At 42.9% G+C, this 26,969-nt stretch overlaps 2 long non-coding RNA genes across 6 annotated transcripts; one reads left to right on the top strand and one right to left on the bottom strand.

Annotated features, from left to right (window-relative positions):
* Nucleotides 1-1,483: 1,483 nt before the first annotated feature.
* LOC143818139 (uncharacterized) lies at nt 1,484-22,668 on the bottom strand. 3 transcript variants are annotated; one of them, XR_013224337.1, is made up of 4 exons: nt 22,654-22,668; nt 11,582-11,658; nt 7,545-7,596; nt 1,484-1,617 (listed from the first exon to the last, which is right to left on the bottom strand). It is a non-coding gene; the product is annotated as an uncharacterized LOC143818139 (long non-coding RNA). The 3 variants fall into 3 exon arrangements; XR_013224336.1 differs by lacking the exons at nt 11,582-11,658; nt 22,654-22,668 and adding an exon at nt 7,695-7,749; XR_013224335.1 differs by lacking the exons at nt 11,582-11,658; nt 22,654-22,668 and adding an exon at nt 7,686-7,744.
* On the top strand, nt 3,775-26,528 carry LOC143818138 (uncharacterized). 3 transcript variants are annotated; one of them, XR_013224333.1, is made up of 4 exons: nt 3,775-4,255; nt 5,079-5,161; nt 6,679-6,769; nt 25,585-26,528. It is a non-coding gene; the product is annotated as an uncharacterized LOC143818138 (long non-coding RNA). The 3 variants fall into 3 exon arrangements; XR_013224332.1 differs by having other exon boundaries at nt 5,076-5,161; XR_013224334.1 differs by lacking the exon at nt 6,679-6,769 and having other exon boundaries at nt 5,076-5,161.
* The last annotated feature ends 441 nt before the right edge of the window (nt 26,529-26,969 follow it).

Here is a 26,969-nt window from a genome sequence, read left to right as displayed (position 1 = left end):
TGCGGATTCCGCACGAAGAATTGACATGCTGCGGAAAAAAAATGCAGTGATTCCGTCTGTTTTTTTTCTGCAGCATGTGCACAGCGGTTTTTCTTTTCCATATGTTAACATTGTACTGTACACCACATAGAAATCTGCTGCAGATCCGCAGCAAAAGCCGCAACGTGTGCACATACCTTAACACTGCCTCATTGAATAACATTGGTGTGAGTGAAATGTGATTTTTTTGTATCATATCACACTCGGTGTATTTATACGGAGATGTGAGCAATCCCTAAAAATGACAGAGGCATCACTGCTGATTCTAGTGTTTGGCTGCTGTGGTTTATGTGCTGAAGCATTGATATCAGCCCTGTAATCCAAAGACTGAGTGCAGTGTCGGAGAGGCAGTGCTGGAACACTGGGTAAGTATGGCTCATTTTGCTTATTTTAAGTAAAGCATGTCTAAAATTTAGACTATAACAAATCTTGGAAAAAAAACGAATTAAAATTACTTGATCAGCATGAATGAATTATAGATCAGGGGTGGGGAACCTCAGGCCCAGGGCCATTTACGGCCCTCGATGACCTTTTATCAGGCCCCAGGGCAGATTCTCAGGGACCGCATTCTTGGCAAGGGAGGTGTATTTTGATTACAACCAGCGCATTAATTTCTTCTTGCTCTTAGCACACGCATGCAGTGTTCACTACTGAACAGTGAAGGGCATGCAATGAAAGATTATGTCCTAACACCAGTGCCAGAGTCAGGATGTACTTTGTAGGTGGGGTTTGTACGGCCCCTGAAGGATGGTATAAATATCCTAATGACCCTTGGCAGAAAAAAGATTCCCCACCCCTGTTATAGATGAACAGTTTAGAAGGTTGGGTAAATGTAAATGAACAGAAAATAAAGATATGGTGGTAATAATAGATTGGAAGAAGCTAATTTGGGTCACTAAAATCAAAGACCATCAAGCCTCTATATATATTTAGAATTTATAGAAACATTTGCCACATTTTTGTTTATCTCACCTTTGTGATACTTATTTTCAATAAATGTATAACAGACATGGTAATTAAAGGAAATATGTAGCTAGGCTTTTGCCAATAAATTTGAGAAAGAATAATGTAGAAACAAAGACCCTGATTCCAGTGATGCATCACTTACTAGGCTGCTTAGTGTAGTTTTGTTAAAATTACTGTCTTATCAGCAGGAGATTAGGGGACTAGTAAACCTGCTGTCAGGTAGTCAAGCATCACTATGAGCTGTGTATAACCCCATCCCACCACTGATTGGCAGCTTTCTGTGTACAGTACATAGGCAGAAAACTGCCATTTAGTGGTGTGGGCGGGGTTATACACAGCTCAGCCTTCAGAGAACTGTAAGATCTGCACCAGATAAAAGTGTGAATTTATACAAATTCTAGCAATCAGCCTAGCAAGTGAAACATCTCTGGAGTCAGGGTCTCTGCACCTACTTCATGCTGCTCTCAGATGGGGTAGCAAAAACTTGGCAAAAGATTCCCTTTAAAAAAATATATAAAGTACTTACTTTGTGAAAGGCACACATTGAAACAGATGGCCAGGGTGAAAGCTCCCAGCAAGAAGTTGATTGTGTTCATGTTGATTGACGTCGTCCTAAAAAGAATTTCAGATGTTTATTTTTCTCTGTATTTTTTTGAATATCACAAGTATATATTTGCTAGTCTGAAAAGCTAAATCCTTCCATTTATCATAAGCTGGTATTATTCAATACTAACTCTTCACTGAACTGAAATTATATGGCAAACATTATTACTTTGGCTAGTGATGTCCGTGAATGGATATACCGCTGAGGGTAGAAATGTTGTCCCACTAGTTAATTTTTTTTTCTTTCAAATACCAGTTCTCTCAATGGTCGTACATTACAAATGGCAAGACATATTTGTCTATACAGCTATCTGTCTGTCTATCATTGCAGGAAGTAATATCTGGAAAGTTTGGTCACAAAATCAGAATATTACTTTAACTCTGACTATGACAACTATCGTTATATATCTGTGGCCACATTCACAAGTTCAGGATTTGGTCAGTATTTTACCTCAGTATCTGTAAGCCAAAACCATGACAATGGCATTGTCGATACTTTGGGTATCCCGGGTGGACCCCCTTTCCCTCCCTCCAAAACCCACCTATCACCACCTCCCCATCTACCACCCCAGCCCCCATCCACACTCCAACTCACACAAAAAACACATGACAATAATTACTTTTGGAATAACTTGGCCACAGCAGCCTTTTTATTTTAACACAACAAATAAATAATAATTACACACAATGTAGACACATCTTTTACTAGGAGGAGTCCTTGAAGCTACAAAGAATCTGGCGAATACCCCATAACAATAACTGTGAACATAACAGTAAACACAGAATTACTCCCAGCCGTTACCACCCTGGCTCGGGAGCACCAATAAACTCAAAGGTTTAACTGTTCACGATAACTACCCGGGGATTCGGCCACACTAGCCGAAAGTCCCCACCACAATTCACCAGGTCCGAACCCAGTTAAACTCTGAAAAAACAGGGGACCCATAAGCCAACGGATCCCCCGAACCAATTTTCCACCAACTCCAAGGACTCCCCCCAGCCGCCTAGGCCACAGTGACCCGTAAAAGCAAATAAACACATGACCTACCACACAATATTCATATAAAAACCTAAAGGGGGCGGGAGGGCGGGATGCTTCAGGGTTCGGAGAGCGGGAACTGCCAGGCCCCTCCCCCAACTGACCCATAAAACCCTTCTCCATAGTTCCCTCCCTTAAATTACCCTAAATACCCACCTCCAACCCACTGTCATGCTGGCCTCCGCTTCAGGCCTTGGGTGAGGGGGTTGGGCGGCCTCGCTCCGGCCATTTCTGGAGTGGGTGATAAATACAGAAGTGGAGCATATGTTTCTATTATACTTTTCCTCTGATTGTTCCACTCCTGGTTTTGGCTTACAAATACTGATGTAAAATGCTGACCAAATACCGAATGTTTGAACATGGCCTACAGTGGGTACGGAAAGTATTCAGACCCCTTTGCAGCATCAATAGATATAATGTTAAAAATAATAAAACAATACAAAATCGTGATATTCTCACCTTCCGGCGTCCCCCGCAGCCTTCCAGCTCCTCGTGATGCTCTCGGCAGCACTCCCATTCTCAGTAATGCCTCGCGGCAATAACCCCAGATGACTTGGCATCACGCGAGACCGCTACATCATCACAGGTCATTGTCACATTGGCATTACTGGGAACGGGAGCATCGCGAGGAGCGGGAAGGCAGCGGGAGCCCCCGGAAGGTGAGAATATCACAATTTTTTATTTTAATTGTTTTTTTGTTTTTTTTTACAGGTATATGGTTCCCAGGGCCTGGAGTAGAGTCTCCTCTCCTCCACCCTGGGTACCAACCGCACATGATTCCGTACAATGAATGAACATGCTGCGTTTTTTTCTGGAATGCGTTTCTGATGCGGAAAAAAAAGCAGCATGTGCACAAAAAATGCGGAATGCATTAAAAATGATGGGATGCTTATGTAAGCGTTTTTTTAGCACTTTTTCGGCGGAAAACAGCCAAAAAACGCTAAAAAAGGCTAAAAATCCTGAACGTGTGCACATAGCCTAAATATGAGTGTTTGAGCAAAGGGTCTGAATACTTATGACCATGTGATATTTCAGTTTTTAATTTTTAATAAATATGGAAACATTTCTACATTTCTGTTTTTTTGGAAGATGGGGTGCAGAGTGTACATTAATGAGAAAAAAATAACTTTTTTGAATTTACCAAATGGCTGCAATGAAACAAAGAGTGAAGAATTTAAAGGGGTCTGAATACTTTCTAGAGCCACTGTATATGTTTTCATTGTTTGACTACCATTTCCAATGCTGAATCTTGAATCTGAACAGCATAACCTGGGCCAAATAGTTGTTGTATTGATTTTGGCCTGACCAATATGTTATATCTAAGCTAAATCTCTAACAAATTTTTCTAGGCATGACTCACTGAGGACTAGTGGCGTGCTGCCAATGGTGGCAGATCAAGTGCTATGGGGCCCACGATACAGTTGAAAGCAATGATTGAGGATGAGGCTATCAGCTCCCTCTTCCATCATTCTCCCTGCATGTCTGCGCTCTAACATCTCAGCGCACCAGGTGCAATGACGTCACTACACTGCATCCGCTGTGCCAAGCAGTGCAAAGCTGTGGAAGACACGCTGCGGAAGACCGGAGCAGAGAGAGAAACAAGGAGAGGTGAGTATATTGTTTTAGGTTCTTTTTAATCAATGAGTACATTGTGGAGCCCATTATATTGAATGGAGGACTATGTGGAGGTCATTATATTATACTAGATTGTGGCCCGATTCTAACGCATCGGGTATTCTAGAATATGCATGTCCCCGTAGTATATGGACAATGATGATTCCAGAATTCGCGGCAGACTGTGCCCATCGCTGATTGGTCGAGGCAACCTTTATGACATCATCGTCGCCATGGCAACCATTATGACATCTACGTCGATACTGTGCCCGTCGCTGATTGGTCGAGGCCTGGCGGCCTCGACCAATCAGAGACGCAGGATTTCCATTATGACATCATTGTCGCCATGCTGTGCCCGTCGCTGATTGGTCGAGGCCTGGCGGCCTCTACCAATCAGACGCGGGATTTCCAGGACAGACAGACAGACAGACAGACAGAAAAACCCTTAGACAATTATATATATAGATGGAGGGCTTTGTGAGGGTTTTTATATTATATGGAGTGCTATGTGTGGCAAATGTATTAAATGGAAGGCTATGTGTGGGGTCATTATATTATATGGAAGGCTATGCGGAGCCCCTTATAACAAATGGAGGATATGTGAAGGCCATTATATTATATGTAAAACTATGTGAGGGGCCATTATATTGTATAGAAAGCTATTTAGGGTTGTTTTATTATATGGAATGCTATGTGGGGCAAATGTATTAAATGGAAGTCTATGTGTGGGATGTTGTATTATATGGAAGGCTATATGGGGCCCATTGTATCAAATGGAAGGATATGTGGAGCTCATTATATTATATGCTTCCAGAAGAATCAAGAGGTGAAATGCACGTCGGGGTGAGCGGGACTCTGCTCTTTCCAGACACGCTGCTCCTGCTGTCATCCATATCTAAGGTATTGTAATATTATGGTGTTTCCCCTTGATAACAATCACTAACGTATGCAATCTTACTCTCTAGCTTACTGCTAGCCCAGTTATACTTAGATGGGTCATATATAATATAAGGAGAGCTGCTCATTTGTAACTATGGGTCACCAAAACCTTTGATGTTACTTTGGATACACATTAGTTTATTAATAGCTCAATCTGTGCTTATTGTACAGTTCAGCGGCAGCATCCTATTTAAATTATACTTGCATACTAACTGGTTATTAATCCTGGATTTAGCAGGGTCCGCTAAGTAGAGTTATTTTCCAATAAAAATGTATTTGATGTACTGATGGGTCTCTTCCTCTTTCCATATGACTAATCTCATATTGGAACTGGTGTTTATATTTAAGGCTATGTTGGACCCATTATACAGTTTAGAGGGCTATGTGGGGGCGTTTTTTTACTGTATGGAGGGATATCAGGGGCCTTTATACAATGTGCAGGTTTGTGTGGGATCCAACATGCCATGTGGAGGGAGTGGGAGCCATTATCCTGCATGGAGGGCTGTGTGGGGGCCATCATGTTGTGTGGTGGGCTGTGTTGGGGTCACAGTTGGAGCATTATACTGTGTTGAGGTCACCATACTTTGCCGGATTGGTACAGTAGGGTCATCATACTGTGCAGGTGGAGGGTACTGTGCAGGAATTCCCTGTGGAGGTATCATACTGTGTTTGGGGGAGCATTTTTGTTGGGATCGGCATCATAATTTAAGTGGGTAACAACAGGTTAGTCTAGGGCTTCAATAGGAGGAAAATTACTTGTAAGGGCTGCAGAGTTGTGAGATATGCTCCTCTGTGACTCCACCTAATATTTTTTTGTGTGGGAGGGGGGCCCGATTAGAACTTCTGCAATGGTGCACCACGATTTACGTATGCACCCCCTGCCAAATACAATGGTTTACCTTTGTTAAATCTTGTCTTGTATTCTAGGATATATTGGTAGAATTGCTAAAATATCTGTTTAAGCCTCATTCAAATGTCAGCAATTTTTCTGGTTAAAAAACGTCCACAAAAAAAAAAACCTCTATCAGAGTTCGTATCTGAATTTTTTAATTGTTCTGTCAGCATTTCAGTTTTTACCATCAATGTGTCATCAGTGATTTTCTTGTATGCAAAAAAAATTAATTTCAAAGCTTCTCCTATCCACTTCATTGTTCAAACGGACAGCACATGAAATACACACGGATGACAATCTGTCCTGTCAGTGCTTTTCATGGATCCATTGTATGACTAATTTTGATCTGTGGCCCAGATCAAAACAGAACATGTCTTCATTTTTTTGGGCAGACCACTCGGTCTGCAACAAAATAAGGTCATGTAATCAGCCATTGAACTATAAAAGGTATGCAGTCTATCCATGAAAAAAATGGAAAAAAAAACTTATGGTATGGTGCACATGGAAATCTGTATGTGGCCTTATGAATGGGAAAAAGGGAGAGCAGACTTTTGATGATGCATATTCTCCTATGTACCATTCACAGAAGATAGTTGCCTTACATCATGACTCTATTCCGTGGCTTGTGAGACCAGACAATTTTGAAAACGCTCCTCAGCCATCTCCACTAACAGAAGGTAGATGTTTAGCCTTATATCAATGAGCATATTTATTATATCATCATACTGAAGTACAATCTAACATATGACAGAATAACTCAATAATTGATGTAGGTGTTTTTTTTCCACAACTGTTCCAATTACAAAATTTTCATCCTTCACCTTACATTTTGGGTGGAGGTTGTCCGAAATAGCAATTTCCCATTAAGAGAAATCTGCCATGATAGAGCACTTTCTAATATTAAAGACAAGATTTCCTGTCTGAAAATATAAGATGTTTCATTTAGGCCATATCAGTAAGTAACCACAGATTTGATTCTTGTCCCTAAAATATTTAAAGTGAGAATGCAAAAAACCTAGCTAATAATGTTAGCAGGTGTACAAAAAATAAACACAAAAATAAATGACATCAATGTACTAATGTAAAATGTATATGTAAAGCATTTGTTTTTATTTTAGAGGGAGCTATAAAAAAAAGTCCAAAAATGATCAAATATCTCCAAAAATTGTATCAAATTGCCTTTAAAATTCCATATTTTCCATTCAAAATATTTAGTATGCCTGTTACCAATATTGTATTTCATGTATATGCTGGCTGGCCCATGAGGATCCCCAGACATCGTTATAAGCACTTTGTATGCTGTAATATAAATGAGCACATCTCCAATATTATCATTTACTAGTAATGTGGGAAAATGATAATATCTCAGAAGTCACAAAGGACATTGAAGATAATTCCAGAATGAGACACTTGACTGAGATTGATTCTGATGTGTTGTCTATGATTTCTTACCTTCTATTAGTTGTCGGTGTCACCAGTCAGAGTCATCTGTTCATCTGGTCACCTTAGTAAGATGGAAATGTGGATTTAAAACATTTCACCAATGAGTATTTGTGACCACACCTGGGATAGTAGAAATTGCACAAATAGTACCTTACTTACTGCCCTTAGCCTGCAGCAATTGGTCACAGAGCATACTCAAATCCTCAAAGCCTCACCAGCCTTAGTCTCAGGTTTCTCAAAGAACCCTAGAGACAAAATACTGAAATATCTAGTCTGTCAGTAACGTCACAGAAAGCTTTATTCCGCCCTGTATTTTATAACACAGGACAAAAATAAAATTGAGATACTGTATATAGGTATGTAGGTATATTGGCGCTAATGAGGGAATTCTGGCAATAGGGTGACTGTAGCTATCACTGTAGGTATACTGTGGATAATAAGAACATTCTGGCCATAGGGAGATGGTAGCTGTCATTGTAGGAATATTGCGACCAATGATGGCATTCTGGCAATAGAGGGACTATAGCTGTCCCTGTAGGTATATTATGGCCAATAAACATAACACTGCCCAAAAACCCTAACCTAGAAGAACTACACTTCACAATAAACTAGAGCATAATGGCCCAAGGAAAGTACATCACTGGATCAAAGAAGTGAACATAGAATCAATTATGAATAAAATATAAATCTTTTATTAATTAATAATCATAGAGCACAGTTAAAATAGGATAAGGAACCTCATGTCAACAGGAGACGCAGTAACAAAAAACTTAATAGGCTATATATAGGACTAATATAGCACACTGATTTCATTAATAGTCTAGGTACAGGTACAAGTGCTTCTCACAAAATTAGAATATTATCAAAAAGTTAATTTATTTCAGTTCTTCAATACAAAACGTGAAACTCATATATTAGATAGAGTCATTGCAAACAGATTGATCTATTTCAAGTGTTTATTTATGTTAATGTTGATGATTATGGCTTACAGCCAATAAAAACACAAAAGTCATTATCTCAGTAAATTAGAATACTTTATAACACCAGCTTGAAATATGACTTTAAAATCCGAAATGTTGGCCTACTGAAATGTATGCAAAAGGAGCCCCGGCCAAGTATTGAGTGCATTTATTGAACATACATTTCAGTAGGCCAACATTTCAGATTTTAAAATAGTTTTTCAATGTGGGGGTTATAAAGTATTCTAATTTACTGACATAATGACTTTTGGGTTTTGGCTGTAAGCCATAATCATCAACATTAACAGAAATAAATGCTTGAAATAGATCACTGTTTGCAATGACTCTATATAATATACGAGTTGCTCTTTTTGTATTGAAGAACTTAAATAAATTAACTTTTTGATGATATTCTAATTTTGTGAGAAGCACCTGTATATACCAGGTTGTGGAACAAACATAACATGATGGGACCAGGATGGGGAACATACAGTGGCATGTAATAGATGGGACACCCCTGGTAAAAATTACTGTAATTGTGAACAGTTAAGCAAGTTGAAGATTAAATCATCTCTAAAAGGCCTAAAGTTAAAGATAACACATTTCCTTTGTATTTTAGGCACAAAAAATATATTTTTTCATTTTCTACATTAACCTCTTTCTGACATCGGGTGTAATACTACACCGATGCCGGACTCCCTCCCTTTGATGTGGCCTCTGGCGCTAAACCCACATCTTTTCCAGCACATGTCAGCTGTTTTGAACAGCTGACATGTGCCTATAACAGCCGAGGGTGTAATCGCGATCTGTTAACTAGTTAAATGCCGCTGTCATACTCTGACAGAGGCATTGAACGCGCGCCTCTGGCAAGCACGCCGGAAATCCCATCCATCGGTGACCCCGTCACGTGATCCCGGGTCACGGATGGGTTGGCCTGACAAACAGATATCTCCAGCAGACCTCTATGATTGTCACTGCCGTATTGCTATGAGCGCCTCCCAGTGGTCGGCACTCATAGCAAGTCAGCAATTCCTCTACATACAGTGGATCAGATCATCACCCATATGTAGCAGGACTGAGCAGGTTATGGCAGTTTCTAGTCTCCCATGGAGACTAATAAAGCATGCCAAAAGTTAAAAAAAGTTTTAAAAAATATTTTAAAAAATATATATAAAAGTTCAAATCACCCCCATTTTTGCCCTATTCAAAATTAAACAATGAAAAAAAATAAAACATACACATATTTGGTATTACCACGTTCAGAATCGCTCGATCTATCAATATAAAAAAATAATTAACCTGACTGCTAAACGACGTAATGAGAAAAAAAGTCAAAACGCCAGAATTATTTTTTTTTTTTGTTCCCGCTACATTGCAATTGTGTCTATGAACTCATATGCGCAGGCGCCGGGAAAGGTCAGAGAGGCCCAGCGCCTGCGCACTGCAGTACTTTGCTCTGCCCTCAACAGGGCAGACAAAGTACGCCTGCGCCGGAGCTGCGGCGTGAAGACAAGAAGAGGACGTCATCATAAGAAGATAGGAGGCCCCGGACCGCGACGCCCATCGGACCTGGACTGCAGCGGGACCGCCCCTAGGTGAGTATAATATAACCTCTTTTTCTCATCTTTCAGGATACATCGGAGGCTTATCTACAGCATTAAAGAATGCTGTAGATAAGCCCCTGATGCCGGTGGATGCAGCTCATCTTCGATTTTTGGGGTGACAGGTTCCCTTTAATTAGCCTGTTAGGGTTATGGCTTGTTCACCATCATTGTTAGGAAAGACCAGGTGATGAAAATTTCCAAGCTTTATAAAAATGCAGCCTCCTCTAACCTTGTACCAAAAATAGCAGACACTTGTTCTTCTAAGTAGCTGCCTAGCAGTCTGAAAATGAACATGGTGAAGACCCATAAAGCAGGAGAAAGCTACAAGAAGATAGCAAAGCGTTTTCAAGTTACCTTTGCCTAAGGGTACTGTCTCACAGTGGCACTTTTGTCGCTATGATGGCACGATCCGTGACGTTCCAGCGATATCCATACGATATCGCTGTGTCTGACACGCAGCAGCGATCAGGGACCCTGCTGAGAATCGTACGTCGTAGCAGATCGTTTGGAACTTTCTTTCGTCGCTGGATCTCCCGCTGTCATCGTTGGATCGGTGTGTGTGACACCGATCCAACGATGCATTCGCTTGTAACCAGGGTAAACATCGGGTTACTAAGCGCAGGGCCGCGCTTAGTAACCCGATGTTTACCCTGGTTACCATCGTAAAAGTAAAAAAAAAAAAAACAGTACATACTCACATTCCGGTGTCAGTCAGGTCCCTTGCAGCCTGCTTCCCGCTCTGACTGACTGCCGGCCGGAAAGAAAGAGCAGAGCACAGCGGTGACGTCACCGCTGTGCTCTGCTTTCACTTTACGGCGGCACTCAGTCAGAGCGGGAAGCAGACTGCAAGGGACCTGACGGACACCAGAATGTGAGTATGTACTGTTTGGTTTTTTTTACTTTTACGATGGTAACCAGGGTAAACATCGGGTTACTAAGCACGGCCCTGCGCTTAGTAACCCGATGTTTACCCTGGTTACCCGGGGACTTCGGCATCGTTGGTCGCTGGAGAGCTGTCTGTGTGACAGCTCTCCAGCGACCACACAACGACTTTCCAACGATCACGGCCAGGTCGTATCGCTGGTCGTGATCGTTGGAAAGTTGCAGAGTGTGACAGTACCCTTAGTTCAAAATGTAAATAAGAAATGTCAGTTAACAGGAACAGTGGAGGTCAAGATAAGGTCTGGAAAACAAAGCAACATTTCAGTAAGAGCTGTTCATGGGATTGCAAGAGAAGAAAATCAGAACCCCCGCTTGACTGGAATAGACCTTCAGATACATTTAGCAGACTCTGAAGTTGTGGTACATTGTTCTACTGTTTAGAGATTTAGAATGGTAGTGTAGCGGCGCTAGTGTAAAAAAGCATAAAAAAGCAGCTAGTATAGCCCTTAAACCACACAGGGCGAAAAGAAACTCTGATAAATACAATAAAGAATTATACCTGCGCTCAAAAATGCATAGAAATTAAATAATCACTATTTACCTGTCGGAGGGGAGACAGTACTGGAAGCGATAGGGTTACTCGTATATGAGTCAGACTCTAACTCTAACCTTCGGACTCTGAGGACAAGGATAAAAAAGGGGGGAACAGATGTGTATATGTATACTGCTCGGAAAGTATATTGCTATATATTAGGCAGTTTAATAAACAAATCGATACTAGGAGAACTACTATAACTTAAAAACAAAAGCTAATTCCATCAAGGCTTGCGGAGCTGTGCTTCTATGTATAGACACGCGATAGTAATCCAGGAAAGGTCATACGTACTATTCAGCGTGTAGACACCTGGGTCTGAAGAAAGTCAGCAGGAGCAACACACGTGCACTTATAAGGTTGTAACTTGGTTATTACTTCCCTTGTGACAATCAGCGACGTTCAGAGATGATGGTTCCCCGGCGTGCTGTCCTGGCCGGTGACAGCCGCCCGTGCGGCAGGAAGTAAATGGGAGCTGAGCGCTCAGAATCGTTGCAGCTGACAGGATCTGCGGAGATTTCGGGTCACGTGTCCTGTACGTCACGTGGTGGCCCCTGTTAGAGGTACGGAGCACTGTAGGAGCCTACAAGGGTGCTCAGCAGGGAGGTACTACAACACACAGGCGCTAGTAGGAAGGCTACTGATTTCCACCTGCAAAGGGAACTCTGGATGTGCCTTCGGACCGGCCGGACTCAGCCAGCCCTGTGAACGGTACTCTGGACTGTGGATGCTGAAGTCTTCAGTAAAAGGTAAAGAGACTGCAACCTTTGTGTCCTCGTTATTCATCGCACCCTACAACATCCACCATTACCACCTACTCATCAAGGGAAGCCCTGGGGACATACTTCACCTGTGGGAAGGTATACCATCTAGCTGCCATTCCATCACCCCAGCGGACCCCTAGCAGCGTCGGTCACCCTGACCGAATACCACAGGTGGCGTCACGAACACTTGACAAACTATCACCTTTAATTGGGCGCCCCTTAGCAGGGCCACGGACCGGGTCGGGCCACCGTGACATCCCCAGAACCGAGACAGAGGGACCCGGTACCAAGTACCCCACTGCCCTGCACCTGGGGGCGATCCATTCACACATAGCATTTTTGAACTTTAGCATTGCTTTCAACCAAGACAAATGCAATCACTGGGAAATGTAATTTTAACATTTTACAACCTTAGCTGGCCATGTGCTGTGTGACATATCCTGCTTCATTTATGAAGGAGGGACTCAAAGTCACAAAGTCTATTTTTATAGGGCCATCAGGCGGACTGTAATATTCTTAAAGGGAAAGCAGTTGGTCCTCACGATTCTATGAGAAGCATCAGCCGGCTATGCGTTGTTGTTCCCATTATTAAAGGGAACCTGTCACCCCCAAAATGGCTGGTGAGGTAAGCTCACCGGCATCAGGGGCTTATCTACAGCATTCTGTAATGCTGTAGATAAACCCCCGATGTTACCTGAAAGAGGAGAAAAAGACGTTAGATTATACTCACCCAGGGGCGGTCCCGGTGCGGTCAGGTCGGATGGGTGTCTCCGGTCCGCTCCGGCGCCTCCCATCTTCATTCCATGACGTCCTCTTCGGGTCTTTACGCCGCGGCTCTGGCGCAGGCGTACTTTGTCTGCCCTGTTGAGGGCAGAGCAAAGTACTGCAGTGCGCAGGCGCTGGAAAGGTCAGAGAGGTCAGAGGTCAGAGAGGCTGAAGAACCTGCATTGGTGAATTGCAGTATTGAGGCTGAACACCCAGCAGTGGAGCATTGCAGTGTTGAGCCTGAAGAACCAGCACTGGAGAATTGCAGTGTTGAGGATGAAGACCCAGCAGTGGAGCATTGCAGTGTTGTGGCTGGACACCCAACAGCAGAGCACTGTAGTGTTGAGCCCGGAGAACCTGCATTGTAGCATTGCAGTGTTGAGGATGAGCACCGGGCAGTGGAACATTTCAGTGTTGAGCCTGAAGAACCAGCAGTAAACAATTGCAGTGTTGAGGATGAAGAACTGGCAGTGGAGAATTGCTGACTAACCAACAAAGTTCACATTATTAGGAAGTGGGTCTCCTATACTGTTTGCCTATGCACTGAATGCAATGCCTGCCCCAAATTTGGACTCACCCCAATACCCCTTGGAAGAGACATGGAGAAAGGCCTCCTAAGAACCTGTTCCCATTACAAAGGAGCAGTTCTCCATTACTTGCAATGCCCAAGCAGTAAGTGTATGGGCTATCAAACATTTCCCTCTGAGGGTTATACAGTACCATACTGTCAAAAAATTTTGTTTAAGGGCATCATAAACACCCTTAAAAACAATAACATGGGTGTTACATCACAGACCACGGTCACCCTGGTGATCTAGTGGTGGTGGATGAAGATACGTGGAGGAGGGCCTCCTAAAAATCTCTTCCCATTACAAAGGAGCGGGTCTGCTATACTTGTAATGCCAAGGCACTAAGTGTATGGGCTGACAAACATTTCCCCCTGGGGGGGGTATACAGCAACATACTGTCAAAAAATTGTTACTGGCATCATAAACACCCTTACACCCTTAAAAACAATAATGTGGGTGTTGCATTACAGACCATGGTCACTCTGGTGATCTAGTGGTGGTGGATGATGAGCATGAGGAGCAGGAGAAGGACAATAGCAAATATGCCAAATCAGTAAGCATACACCCATGTGTGGGTGTCAAGAGGTGCATGGGAATAGACCTCCCAAAACAAAACACTAGATTTGAGTTTATGTTACGCTGCTATCATTCGGTGGTGTTGAGAAATCTGGCCCAATCCATCCCTTGTTCATTTTTATAAAAGTCAGCCTGTCAGCATTTACAGTTGACAAGCAGATGCGCTTATCAGTTATAATTCCACCAGCGGCACTAAATACCCACTCTGACAAAACGCTAACGGCAGAGCAGGCCAAGACCTCCAAGGCGTAGAGAGCCAGTTTATGCCACGTGTCAAGCTTGGATACCCAATAATTATAAGGCACAGAGGAATTATGGAGGACGTTGGTACAGTCAGCAAGGTACTCCCTCAGCATCTTCCAAAACATTGCACTCCTTGTGAGAGTACCCCACACCTCAGGGCCTGTGCGATGGGTGGGTCAGAGAAAACTCTCTCAGAACTTTGTCAGTATTCCCCTGCCTCTGCCGGATTGAGTTGTGTCTCTCTTGCCTGTACTCCTTGGTTGTCCAAGAAACAGTGTTGTCTGTGTATTCAGATGGGAATTTTTTTAATAATTCCGCAACAAGGGCCTTCTGTGACTGCACCATTTTAGTACACCTGTCTGCCTCTGGAATACGAAATAGAAAGTTCTCCTTGTAGCATGGGTCTAGAAGTGTCACCACCCAATAATGGCTGTCACCCAAAATTTTGAGAATGCAAGGGTCACGGGAAAGGCAGTGTAACATAAACTCAGCCATACATGCCAGACTGCTAACAGGAAAAACACCAAAAAAGGAAAAATTCAAGAAAATACACCAAAAACAGGCAGAGATGCTTACCTGTCTGAATGGGCCTCAATACAAATGCACAAGCAGTGTGCAGCGGACCCAAACAAAATAGCAAATGCACAGGTGCAATACCTAATGAAATAGCCTTGCTTGTGCATTTGTATTGAGGCCCATTCAGACAGGTAAGCATCTCTGCCTGTTTTTGGTGTATTTTCAGACTGCTAACAGACAAGACTTCTTTGTCCTCAAAAAGAGGATGACTGACCATGATTCCTCCTCCTTGTCCTCCTCCCTGTCCTCAGGTCATCCACACTGAACGGACCGTATGACAGTTGGGCTTGTAGTACCGTCTATAGCGCATGAAACTAGCTCCTGTTCTTTCTCCTCCTCTTCCTCATTGTCACCCAATACACGTTGGGATGAGATGAGCCTGGGCTGTGTATAATCACTCTGTATGGTTCCTTGGTTTGTCTTATCATGCTCCGCCTGCAATGCATCTTCTTTGATTGTGAGCAGAGAGTGTTTCAGAACACAAAGAAGTGGGATGATGAGGCTAATAATGGCATCATCGCTGCTCACCATCTAGGTGGAGTCCTCAGTTTTGGAGGATGGTACATATGTCTGACATCCATGTCCACTCCTGATGTCTTATGTGTGGAGTCTGAACTGAATACCGACAGCCATGTTGATGCTGGTAGTCAACAACTGCCCTCTTCTGCTCACAAATCCTTTCCAACATCTGCAGTGTAGAGTTCCAACGCGTGGGGACATCACACACCAGTCGGTGAGCTGGAAGCTGCAAATGCTGCTGATGCATGGCAAGGGCGAAGGAAGCTGTAGCTGACATTCTAAAATGGGCACACAGGCGGCGTACTTTGACAAGCAGATCTGGTAGCTCCGGGTAGCTATTGAGAAACTATTAAACAGCAAGTTTAAGCACATGGGCCAGGCATGGGACGTGTGTGAGCTCGCCTCGCCTCAGAGCGGCCACCAGGTTCCAGCCATTGTCACACATGACCATGCCTGGCTGTAGGTTCAGCAGTGTGAGCCACAGATCTGCCTGTTCTTTCAGAGCTGTCCACAACTCTTCAGCATTTTGCGGTTTGTCACCTAAGCATATTAGCTTCAGCACAGCCTGTTGCCACTTGGCTGAGGCAGTGCTGCAGTGCTTCCAGCTTGTGACTGATGTGGTCATTTCAGAGATGGAGGCTGAAGAGGAGGAGGAGGTGCAGGAGTTGTGGACTATGGGGGAAACCCTGATTGGCGTAGGGTCTGCAATCCTCAGCGTTGGGAAGACGTGTTCCATTCCAAGGTCCGACTGGGTCCCTGCTTCCACTATGTTAACCCAGTGTGCCGTCAGTGAGATGTACTGTCCTTGCCCAGAAGCACTTGTCCACGTGTCCGTGGTTAGGTGGATTTTCCCAGTAGCAGCATTATTGAGGGCATGGCTAATGTTGTTGGACATGTGCTTGTGTAATGCGGGTACGGCATACCAGGAGAAATAGTAGCGGCTGGGGACCGAATCCATTGGGACAGCCGCTGTCATCAGGTTGTGGAAAGATTCCTTCTCCTCGAGCCTAAAAGGCAATATTTTGAGCGTAAGCAGACGAGAAATGTGAGAATTTAGAAGTGTGTCCTGTGGGGCATTGGCAATGTATTTCCGATTGCGTTCCAAGGACTGGAGTATGGACAACTGAATGCTGGGCTGCGACAAAGACGTGCTTGATGATGGTGCTAGTTGAGTGTGTTCAACGACAGGTACATTGCAGGAGGCATCTTCACATGCACCATAGACAGGGGATTGGCTGGCAAGCACAACAGCGGAAGAAGCAGTGGTGTCACCCGCAGACACTGTTCCTGGACCCTGGGGTTCAGCCCACAAAGTCGGGTGCTTTGCTGCCATGTGCCTGATCATGCTGGTGGTGGTCAGGCTGGTAGTTTTGCTACCCCTGATGATGCGGACATGGCAGGTGTTGCAAATGGCCTGTTTGGGGTTATCGGCAGAGTCTTTAAAAAACAACCAGACTCAGGAAGACCTAACAGTTGTACTGCCAACTTCCATTGTGTTGGTGTTACAGGGAACGGTTGCCCACCTTCTGTCTGCAGCCACCACACTGCTTCTTCCTGTCTGTTGAGGTGCTACGCCTCCCTCCTTCTGTGTGTTGCTGACCTCGCTCTGCATGTCCTCCTGCCAGGATGGGTCAGTTACTATATCATCCACCACCTCGTATTCCATTTCCACACCCTTGTCGTCCTCTTGACTTTCTGGCAATTGTGTCTCATCTTCATCCACTTATTGTGACACGTTCCCACTGTCGCATTTGTGTGACCATGGCTGCTCAAATATTTGGGCATTGCTACATGCGATCTCATCTTGCCCTGCTTCAAGTGGACCAGGAGAGAGGCCTGAGTCTCTAAATGGAAAAGTGAACAGCTCTTCGGAGTGTCCAAGTGTGGCATCAGTTGTCTCCGGGCACTTGGCATGGTGGGAGAAAGGAGGATCACGGTGAGGAATATGTGGTCCAAACTCACGGCTACTCAGACTTGACTGTGTGGAAGACAGGGTGATGGTGGCAAAGTGACTGTAACCATTATCCGCTATCCAACCAACAATTTTTTGACACTGCTCTCGGTTCAATAATGGTGTGCTGCTGTCGTCCCCTAGTAATTGGGACAGGAAGGCCGAGCAAGAAGATGTGGGTGTTTGTTGGGGCCCAATTTCAGCTTGCCCATGGCTTCGGCCTCTGCATGCACCATCAACATCACGTCCACTTCCCCGTCCCTTACCACACGCCTTGCCCATTTTAAATGGAGTACAATATTTTCCACGTTCACTACAATGGCTGAATTTGGAGTGAACTTATATGTGATCCATGTGTGGGAAAACCATAGTTTAAAATATCTGTCCTGTAGCTAGCAATTTATTTTTCAACAAACTGGAGTCAATAACTAGGCTAAGACACAGCAAAAAAAATTCAATGGAGGCCTCAAATGTCACAATTTTTAGCCCCCAGATAGGTGAGGCATGTAACGGAGATACCCCACTTTTAAATATCTGGCCTGTATTTTTTGTTTTTTTTCCAGCAAACTGGTGTCAATAATGAGGCCAAGACACAGCAAAAACAGTTCAATGGAGGTCTCAAGTGCCACAATTTTGAGCCCACAGATAGGTGAAGCGTGTGACGGAGATACCCCACTTTAAAATATCAAAAAAGTTCATTTTTTCATATTAATATACACTCTGCACCCCATCTTGACTGATAAAAACAGAAATGTAGAAATTTGTGCAAAGTTAATGAAAAAGAAAAACTGAAGTCACATGGTCTTAAGTATTCAGACCCTTTGCTCAGACACTCATATTTAAGTCACATGCTGCCTATTTCCCTGTGGTCCTCCTTGAGATAGTTTTACTTCATTGAAGTCAAGCTGCGTTTAATTAAACAGATAGGACTTGATTTGGGAAGGCACACACCTGTCTATATAAGACCTCACAGCTCATAGTGCATGTCAGACCAAATGAGAATCATGAGGTCAAAGGAACTGACCAAGGAGCTCAGAGACAGAACTGTGGCAAAGCACAGATGTGACCAAGGTTACAACAGAATTTCTGCAGTACTCAAGGTTCCTAAGAGCACAGTGACATCCATAATCCTTAAATGGAAGAGGTTTGGGACCACCAGAAGTCTTCCTAGACCTGGCTGTCCAGCCAAACTGAGCAATCGTGGGAGAAGAGCCTTGGTGAGAGAGGTAAAGAAGAACCCCAAGATCACTGTGGCTGAGCTCCAGAGATGCAGTAGGGAGATGGGAGAAAGTTTCACAAAGTCAACTATCTCTGCAGCCCTCCACCAGCTCATGGCAGAGTGGCCCGATGGAAGCCTCTACTCAGTGCAAGACATAAGAAAGCCTGCATAGAGTTTGCTAAAAAAAACACATGATAGACTCGCAGACTATGAGAAATAAGATTCTCTCATCTGATGAGACGAAGATAGACCTTTTTGGTGATAATTCTAAGCGGTATGTGTGGAGAAAACCAGGCACTGCTCATCACATGCCCAATACAATCTCAACAGTGAAACATGGTGGTGGCAGCATCATGCTATGGGGGTGTTTTTCAGCTGCAGGGACAGGACGACTTGTTGGCATTGAAGAAAACATGAATGTGGCCAAATAATGATAACCTGGATGAAAACCTCTTCTAGGAGTGCTCATGACCTCAGACTTGGCCAAAAGTTCACCTTCTAACAATATAGTGACCCTAAGCACACAGGTAAAATTACAAAGGAGTGACTTCAGAACAACTCTGTGACCATTCTTGACTGGCCCAGCCAGAGCCCTGACATAAACTCAATTGAGCATCTCTGGAGAGACCTGAAAATGGCTGTCCACCAACATTCAGCAACCAACCTGACAGAACTGGACAGTATATGCAAGGAAGAATGGCAGAGTATCTCCAAATCCAGGTGTGAAAAATTTGTTGCATCATTCCTAAGAAGACTCATGGCTGTACTAGCTCAAATATTGCCCCCCCCCCCAGGCTAAAAACATCAACTCTCAGCTGCCCTAGAAATGGTGCATCTCTAAGATGTACCAATTCTTGCACTTAGTCTTGCTATTCCCACTTGCACTGTAGCGGTGAAAAGTGGGGTAATAGTTGGGGGGGTTGATGTCGCCTTTGCATTGTCAGGTAACATCAAGTCCAGAGGTTAGTATTGGAGAGGCATCTATAAGATGCCCCCATTACTAACCCCATAGTCATATTGTATAAAAACACACACACCAAGACTAAGGTACTTTAATTGAATGACACAGACTCCTTCAATAAATCTTAATTAAACCATACTTACGACCTCGTTACAGATGCCATTGTCTGCTGCAAGAGAATTCAAATAAAAAACAACAATACCCCTCAACTCTCCATCATCCTGTCCGATACCGTAATCCATGCCTACGGAATTAACAGTTTTCAACCTGGAAGGTGTCAAGGTGAGACCACTGATGAATTTTCTGCTGTGAGCACAGCATCAGTGACTAGTCGTGACATCACTGTGGATGTGTTTTTAGATGAACTTTAGTGACCTCGGTGAAATCCCTGCTAGCACCGTGAGAAAGTTGCACAGTGAATTGGAGAGTACCCCGCCATTCAAATTCACCACAGTGAAATTCTCCAGGTGAACTACGGTGAACTCTCCTCTGCACCATGCGACTTTCTCACGGTGCTAGCGGGGATCTCACTGAGGTCACAGGAGTTCAGCCCAGCTGAGAACGCAGCCTTAGTGAAGTCACTGCAGGTCACTGAGGCTGTGCTCGCAAAAGCTCATTCACCAGTGGTTTTCAGCCTGGACGGTCGCATCTTGGCACCGTCCAGGTTAAAAACTATTAATCCCCAGATAAAGATTTTGGCATTGGTCAGAATGACGGAGAGATGAGGGATATTGTTATTTTTTCTGTTTTTTGTTTTATTGCAGAAGACGAGGGCACGTGACTGCCAAGGGGCGGATCCTTCCACAGGTCTCTCAGAGGAAGCATTAGCAGAGAGAGACTGCTTCAGGTCAGATAGGATCTGAAGCACCTGACTGCTGGGGGTGTGGCCTAAGCTCCGAGAGCTAGGAGCAGAAGGAAAACTCCTAGAAGGGTAACTACCGGATAAAGTTACCAAGGGATTAGACAGAACAGATAGTCAGGATGTAGCCAAGGGGTTATACACAGAGAGAACAGCGCAGTACAAGAGAAGCAGGCAGAGGGTAGTCATGACGTAGCCAAGGGGTCAGAAAACCAGAACTGGCAAATACACAGTACCAAGACAGTAGACAAACACACAAAGAGACGGACCGGGTCAAAACTAAACAAGCAACAGGATATCAGGCACAAGGCACAGGCACGCAAGAGGTCAACCAACTCAGCCAAGGGCAGGAGTATAACTGATAGCAGACCTAAATCAATTGGCAACTAAATAGCCGCCCTCTGCCAGAGAGAGGCCGAAACAATTAACCCCTGTCTGATCAGGATGGGACAAAGACAAAATCCCATCCTGGATCATGACAGATGACATCTGTGTATCATCAATGTCACACATAACAGCGCCTGGAAATCAGCAGTACTGTTCACCCTGTTCCCTGGCACTGCATGCTGAAGTAAAGACAGCTCGTGCCACTGTCCCCTGCTCGCACTGTGATGAGCATTAGCAGGGGACAATGTTGGGAGTTGTAGTCAACTGTTAACAGCGAGAGCAGGCTGTGGCTGATTGGAGTATCATTATTATCTTCTTGGAGGACAGGTAAGGAATAATGTATGTTATTTTAATTCTGTTACAGGAGACCATGACTTCTGTGGACTGGGCGATGACGTGAGTATGGTTTAATTTAGATTCATTAAAGGAGTCTGTGTCATTTTTTCTATTAAAGAACTTTATTCTGGGTATGTGTTTATTTACAATATAACTATAGGATTAGTAATGGATAGGAGTCTTATAGACCCCTCCTCGTTACTAACCTGTGGGTTTAATGTCACCGGACAATACAAAGGTGAAATCAACCCCACAAATATGAACCCCACTTGCCACCACCACAGGGAAAGTGGGAAGGGCCAAGAGATGTTCATTTCTGGATGACTCCGGGCTGCTATTTTTAGACTGGAGGGGGCCAATATTCATGACCCCTTATCAACCTGAGAATACCAGCTCCCAGCCATCAGCTTTAGCTTGGCTGGTTGTTAAAAATGGGGGAACACTATGCCATTTTTAAAATTATTTACTTAAATAATTAAAGCAGTATGGGGACCCCTCTATTATTGATATCCAGCGTTGCTGACAGCTGAGAGTTGCAGCCCGCAGCCATCAGTTTTGTCTGTCTGGTAATAAAAAAAATTATTATTTTCTCATTTATTTATAAAGCAAATGATGGGTCAATTGATAACATTTTTCCTGGTATCTACCCCTAATTTGAGCTGTTTTGGCAGCTTTTTATCCCTCCAGAAGGTGTTGTCTATGCATTTTGTTTTGCCTCCCTTTGAATTCAATAGGGTTCAGATATGTTCATTGAACCGTTGGCCGAACATGTTCAGCAAACATCGGGATGTTCACAGAGCTGAACCGAACCTTGAAAGGTTCGCTCATCTTTAGTAATCAGTATTAGCTTAACACAAACTGTTTAAAAACAATAGCATCTATAGGAATAGCCAGGTGTCATTACTCAGCAACAATTTTATTTAGGAAGAAAGTGTCTCATAATTGAGACATTGTACACTTTAAAATAATAATAATATAGGACAAATCAAATAATTGAATAGTAACTATACTAATAACCTCCAGTGCTGTGAGACTCTAAATTTTTAATGAAACTCTAATTGTATGATTTTGGGACTTTTAAATTAAATGCTAAAAGTTATATTTTAATAAATTACGTCAATTGGATTAGCTTGTAGGAGGTTTTAAAAAAAATAGTTTCACCTGTAAAAATTACATAAACAACACCCACATTCAAGAGCTGCATCCATATGGTTGTGTGGCACATAAGATGGTACCGGTGTGTCCTGAAACTGAAATAAAAGTGTTCTTGCTGGGCTCAGTACCAAACATGAAGCTCTTATGGAATGCTGATCTCCCGAATGCAAGGCTTCCCTAAGTCCTAAGAGATAAAAATACCTTCTTCAACCTCTTAGGGAATGCCGATCTCTCCAACTAAGGGCTTCCCTAAGTCCTTAGAGATGAGTCCGCAAGTGGAATAGCCCAAGATGCTGTGTACTTGGTTGTCCTTGCCGAGACGGCTCATGTCAAACCTAACAACTGGTCCCACAGTCACCAACAGCAGATCTAGAGAAACACCGCTCTATCTAGACTTTCTCCAAGGATCGCAGATTTACTTTCAACTGGACTCTCCTTTCGCTCCTCCCAACCGCCCACCAACTGCCAAAAACCCCCATGCTCCAACTCCTGTCCCTTGCTGATGCCTTCTACTGGCCAGATCATATATTACATCACAAATCTCCAACAATACAGTAAACTGTGATTAACCCTCACACACGTGTGACATGTCACCCATGAGGCCAATTGTATGCAACTGTCACACATCTGTTGGATTGCTTGAGTGACTGCTGGAGGACATGATTAAGCTAGTTCTTATTAACAGAATAGTCAATCATAGCATTTAGTGTAAACTTCAACTCTCCAGGACTTTGTCTGGGACTTTTGTTAATATCTGCAACAGTTATGGGAGTCTATTAGCGAAATACAAAGGTCCACAAAATGAGGCCAAGAAATTCATGAGGGCATCATGATAAACATTTGGCATATACCATTGTGGTTAGTTACTTGTACTGACCAGCATATTTTGCAATGAAACATATCTGGAACATAACACTATTTTTTGTAGTAATTTAATTATTCCATTTTCTAATAAATGTAATTCTCATCAGCCTGAGTGCTGAATTTATAGCAGCTTCTCTGAACTGTTTTGCAAACAGTCCTCAAGGGCTCAACACTTTGAACCATAGCAATGCATTATATAATTGTGCACCCGCAATGAAGAGTGCAGTCCACTGCTCTTTTAAAAACAGATAGGGTTGTGATATTCCAACTAATGACTCACTTTAGACTTAAAAAAATAGAAGCATTACAGTCAGCCAGGACATTGGCCTCCCAACATCTAGTGAGATTTTCTGCCATATATGGCCATAATTCACTTCAGATGTGAATGCATTTTTATTTTTTTTCTGTATTAGTAGCATAGAGCTTAATCGGAATACTGTATTGTTTTCTTTTCACAATATATTATTGCAATAAAAGGAAATATGTTATTCTAGCATGAACATTAGATTTATTATTGTACATTATCCAGCTTTTTCTGTGACATCAAACATTCTTATTGCAGACATGGGCCCCTACCTGCTTGTTGTCAGATGCATGGGCCTTTGTAGCATTTTCAATCCCTTGGTTGGCTTTGGGAGTGTATTGCAATGCAGGGACCCAGCAGGTCTTTGCACCGCAGTGCTTTTCAGCTGGATATGCATCCTCGGACACACATCCAGCTGAAATAGGAGCAGCAATCATTGGGCCCCCCTCCCTCATGGGCCCGGTAGCAGTCGTATTCCCTGCAACCACAATCATTACGCCCCTGATGGACCCAATGTCTGTTAAATGCTGCCCATGTTTCAGGCAGCAAGTATCAGCTGTCAAGTTTCCTTAAAAAGTGTAGCAGATTTCCTTTTGCGGCAGGGTAATGACCTAAAACACATATGTAAACTTTGATTACCAAAGCTACTTTACAACTTAAGGATCACCCACTGAAATGTTATGGGTAGTGGACAGTCCTTAAGATAAGACATTACATTTTTACTGGGTGGACTGGCAGCTGAATGTCAGGTTTCATGCTGCTAGAGACAGCTGAGCACCTAAGGAAGAAAGACAAAAGCGATTTACACGTACTGTGGCTGCCTCTTTTGGCTGCCTCTGTTGGTTCCGGAGGAAAACAACGATAGCTGCTGGGTCTAACTACATCTAGAACAGCCCTATCAGTGACAGCTGACATTGAAGCAGGGCTGATTTGCCTGTAGCTGAAGCTGCTTTGGAAGCCCCTTTGTAGAGGTAAAAAATTTAATTGTAAAATAATAAAGTCTTGGCATTTTTGTTTGCATCCTTTCGGTTTAACAATGAAAAGAAATAAATGCAAACCTATAATATGCTGCTGAGTTACTTAACACTGGTTAATATTGGACTCTGTCAGAATTACTAACAATTCCTATACAATAAGAGCATGCACCACTTCATAAATTATAAAAATAGCATAAACATAGTTATTTTTATTAGCAATTTCCATTACTATTTGACCCTGTTTCATATGTCCTAAGTCTTCAATGCTTGTCTAACATAGTTTCATTATCCGTGCTTCTTCTCTGAACGAATATGGGTGCAGGCTAAATGATCCACTGTTGACATGCCAGCACCCTTCCTGCTCTGTAATGTCCATCTACCTCTCTACTAAAGATAAAATGAGGGTAACATGTCATTCCGCTCTTGATGAGCTTGAAGTTGTCTTAAATCGAGTGACCATTTCTCTGAGAATGTGCTCGACAGACATAATCAGTCTGCAGTACGCAACCTCAGTTATATATTGGCTGCTTTGGAGTGCATAGTAGACTGCAGTGACACTGCAATTTGCTTGTCAATTGAAGAGGACAATGTATGAGCTCCAAAGCATTGGCAGGGTCATTGCAGAGGATAGCAAACACATCTGTGCTTGCTGATGCAAGCACTGCAATGTGTTTCTTCTGTCATGCATATCACAATGCATGTCAAATTAAGGGGTCTGCATCTGCAAGATAAATGCATAATAACAGGATCAATGCAGAAGGCAGTGAAGACTGACATCTCAGCTTCTATACTTCAGACTGATTGCTAAATATTATTATACATATTTTCATAGTTTTCCATGCAGTGTCTATATTTAAATACATATGAGGGGTGTTCAATAATTTATCTACCTGAATAAGAAAATAGAATTTTCGGACAAACTTGACCTTATTGCTTTTCAATGTAATCACATTTGACTTCAACACACTCATTCCACTTTTCCTCCAGTGATCGGATGCCTCTAGGTTACAAAAGAAGAAGAATAGAAGGAGACATCTTGCAGCTGCAAGAACCCTGTTGCTGCCTCTTTGGATGCATTGTTATCTGGAAATCGTTCTGAAATGGAAAATAATCACTGGGAGCCAGGTCTGGGTTGTGGGAAGGATGGTTAAGTTCCATGAAGCCACATTCTCTGATAGCAGCTTGTGATTTGTGAGACTTGTGAGCTGGCGCATTTTCGACAAGCAGCAACAAACCTGCCGACTACTTCCCACGGTGTTTCTCTTGATTGCCTCATGTAATTAATTCATTATTGAGGCATTGGTGTCTCCAGTAATTCTTATCTTGTGTGGCATGAATTCTAGTAATAAAATGCCTTCTGCATCCCAAAAAACTGTTACCGTCATTTTTCCAGCTGACTGTTGGACACAAAATTTTTTGAAGTTGGTAACCCCTTGTGCTTGTGTTCATGGACTCTTGTTTGGTGCCAGGATTATTATGGTGGCCTATGTTTCATCACCCTTGATAATTAGAGAATAGAAGTCTCCTGGATTTTCTACAAGCATGTCTACATTCTCTTGGCTAAATTGCTGTTTTTACTCAGGTATCAACATTTGTGGCGCCCACCGGAATTGACCATTGACATCATAAAACATCATGAATGACACTAGAAACTGTGGTAACTGAAATGCCTAATTCATGATTTATAACACTGACTTTGATCTGACAATCTTCCAAAATTATGGCCTCCACTTTACAGCACATTTCTTTATAAGATGCTTTGACAGGTCGACCTGAAAAGGGGTAATTTTTAATTGATTCCCTACCCGACTTAAACTGCTTGACCCAAAACTTTACTTGATAGTGGGAAGATGCATCAACATCATCATATACAGCAATCAACCTTTCTTGAATTCCCTTGTGTCTTATGTTTTTTGTCTTCAATAAATTTATTTGAGCGATTTATATATAACTTGCCTGTTTTCTGAATACATATCTTTTGGGTTTGGAGCCTGATTGTGTCTACAGCGTTCTTTCTCAAATGCAATTATTTCAAGGTAGCTCATTCACCATCAGGAGCAGATTGAAATGCATAAGTTAAAACAGCTAAAATGAGCCTAGTTCTAAGCCACCAAAGGACCCTAGGCTTGGAACCAGTGCGGACATTTTTGGACATCCCTACATAACAATTTGTCTTCACAAGTCAAGCAATTTAGTACCAACCCAGTGCTGTCATCAGGTTTCATACATTGGGGAATCCTCTAAAACTACAAGCCATAATATTAGCAACATTGTTCTATAAGCTATTTTCTGAAGATGGGCCATTAGGTAGGTAAAAGCTGAAGTCTGTTAATTTTTGCTTTTTATTGTCTGCTTTAGATTAATAGCTTTAG

Source organism: Ranitomeya variabilis, chromosome 3 (assembly GCF_051348905.1).
Source record: "Ranitomeya variabilis isolate aRanVar5 chromosome 3, aRanVar5.hap1, whole genome shotgun sequence".
Taxonomy (NCBI): domain Eukaryota; kingdom Metazoa; phylum Chordata; class Amphibia; order Anura; family Dendrobatidae; genus Ranitomeya; species Ranitomeya variabilis.
Note: the sequence above shows the minus strand (reverse complement) of the source record. Positions and strands in the feature narration are given on the sequence as shown.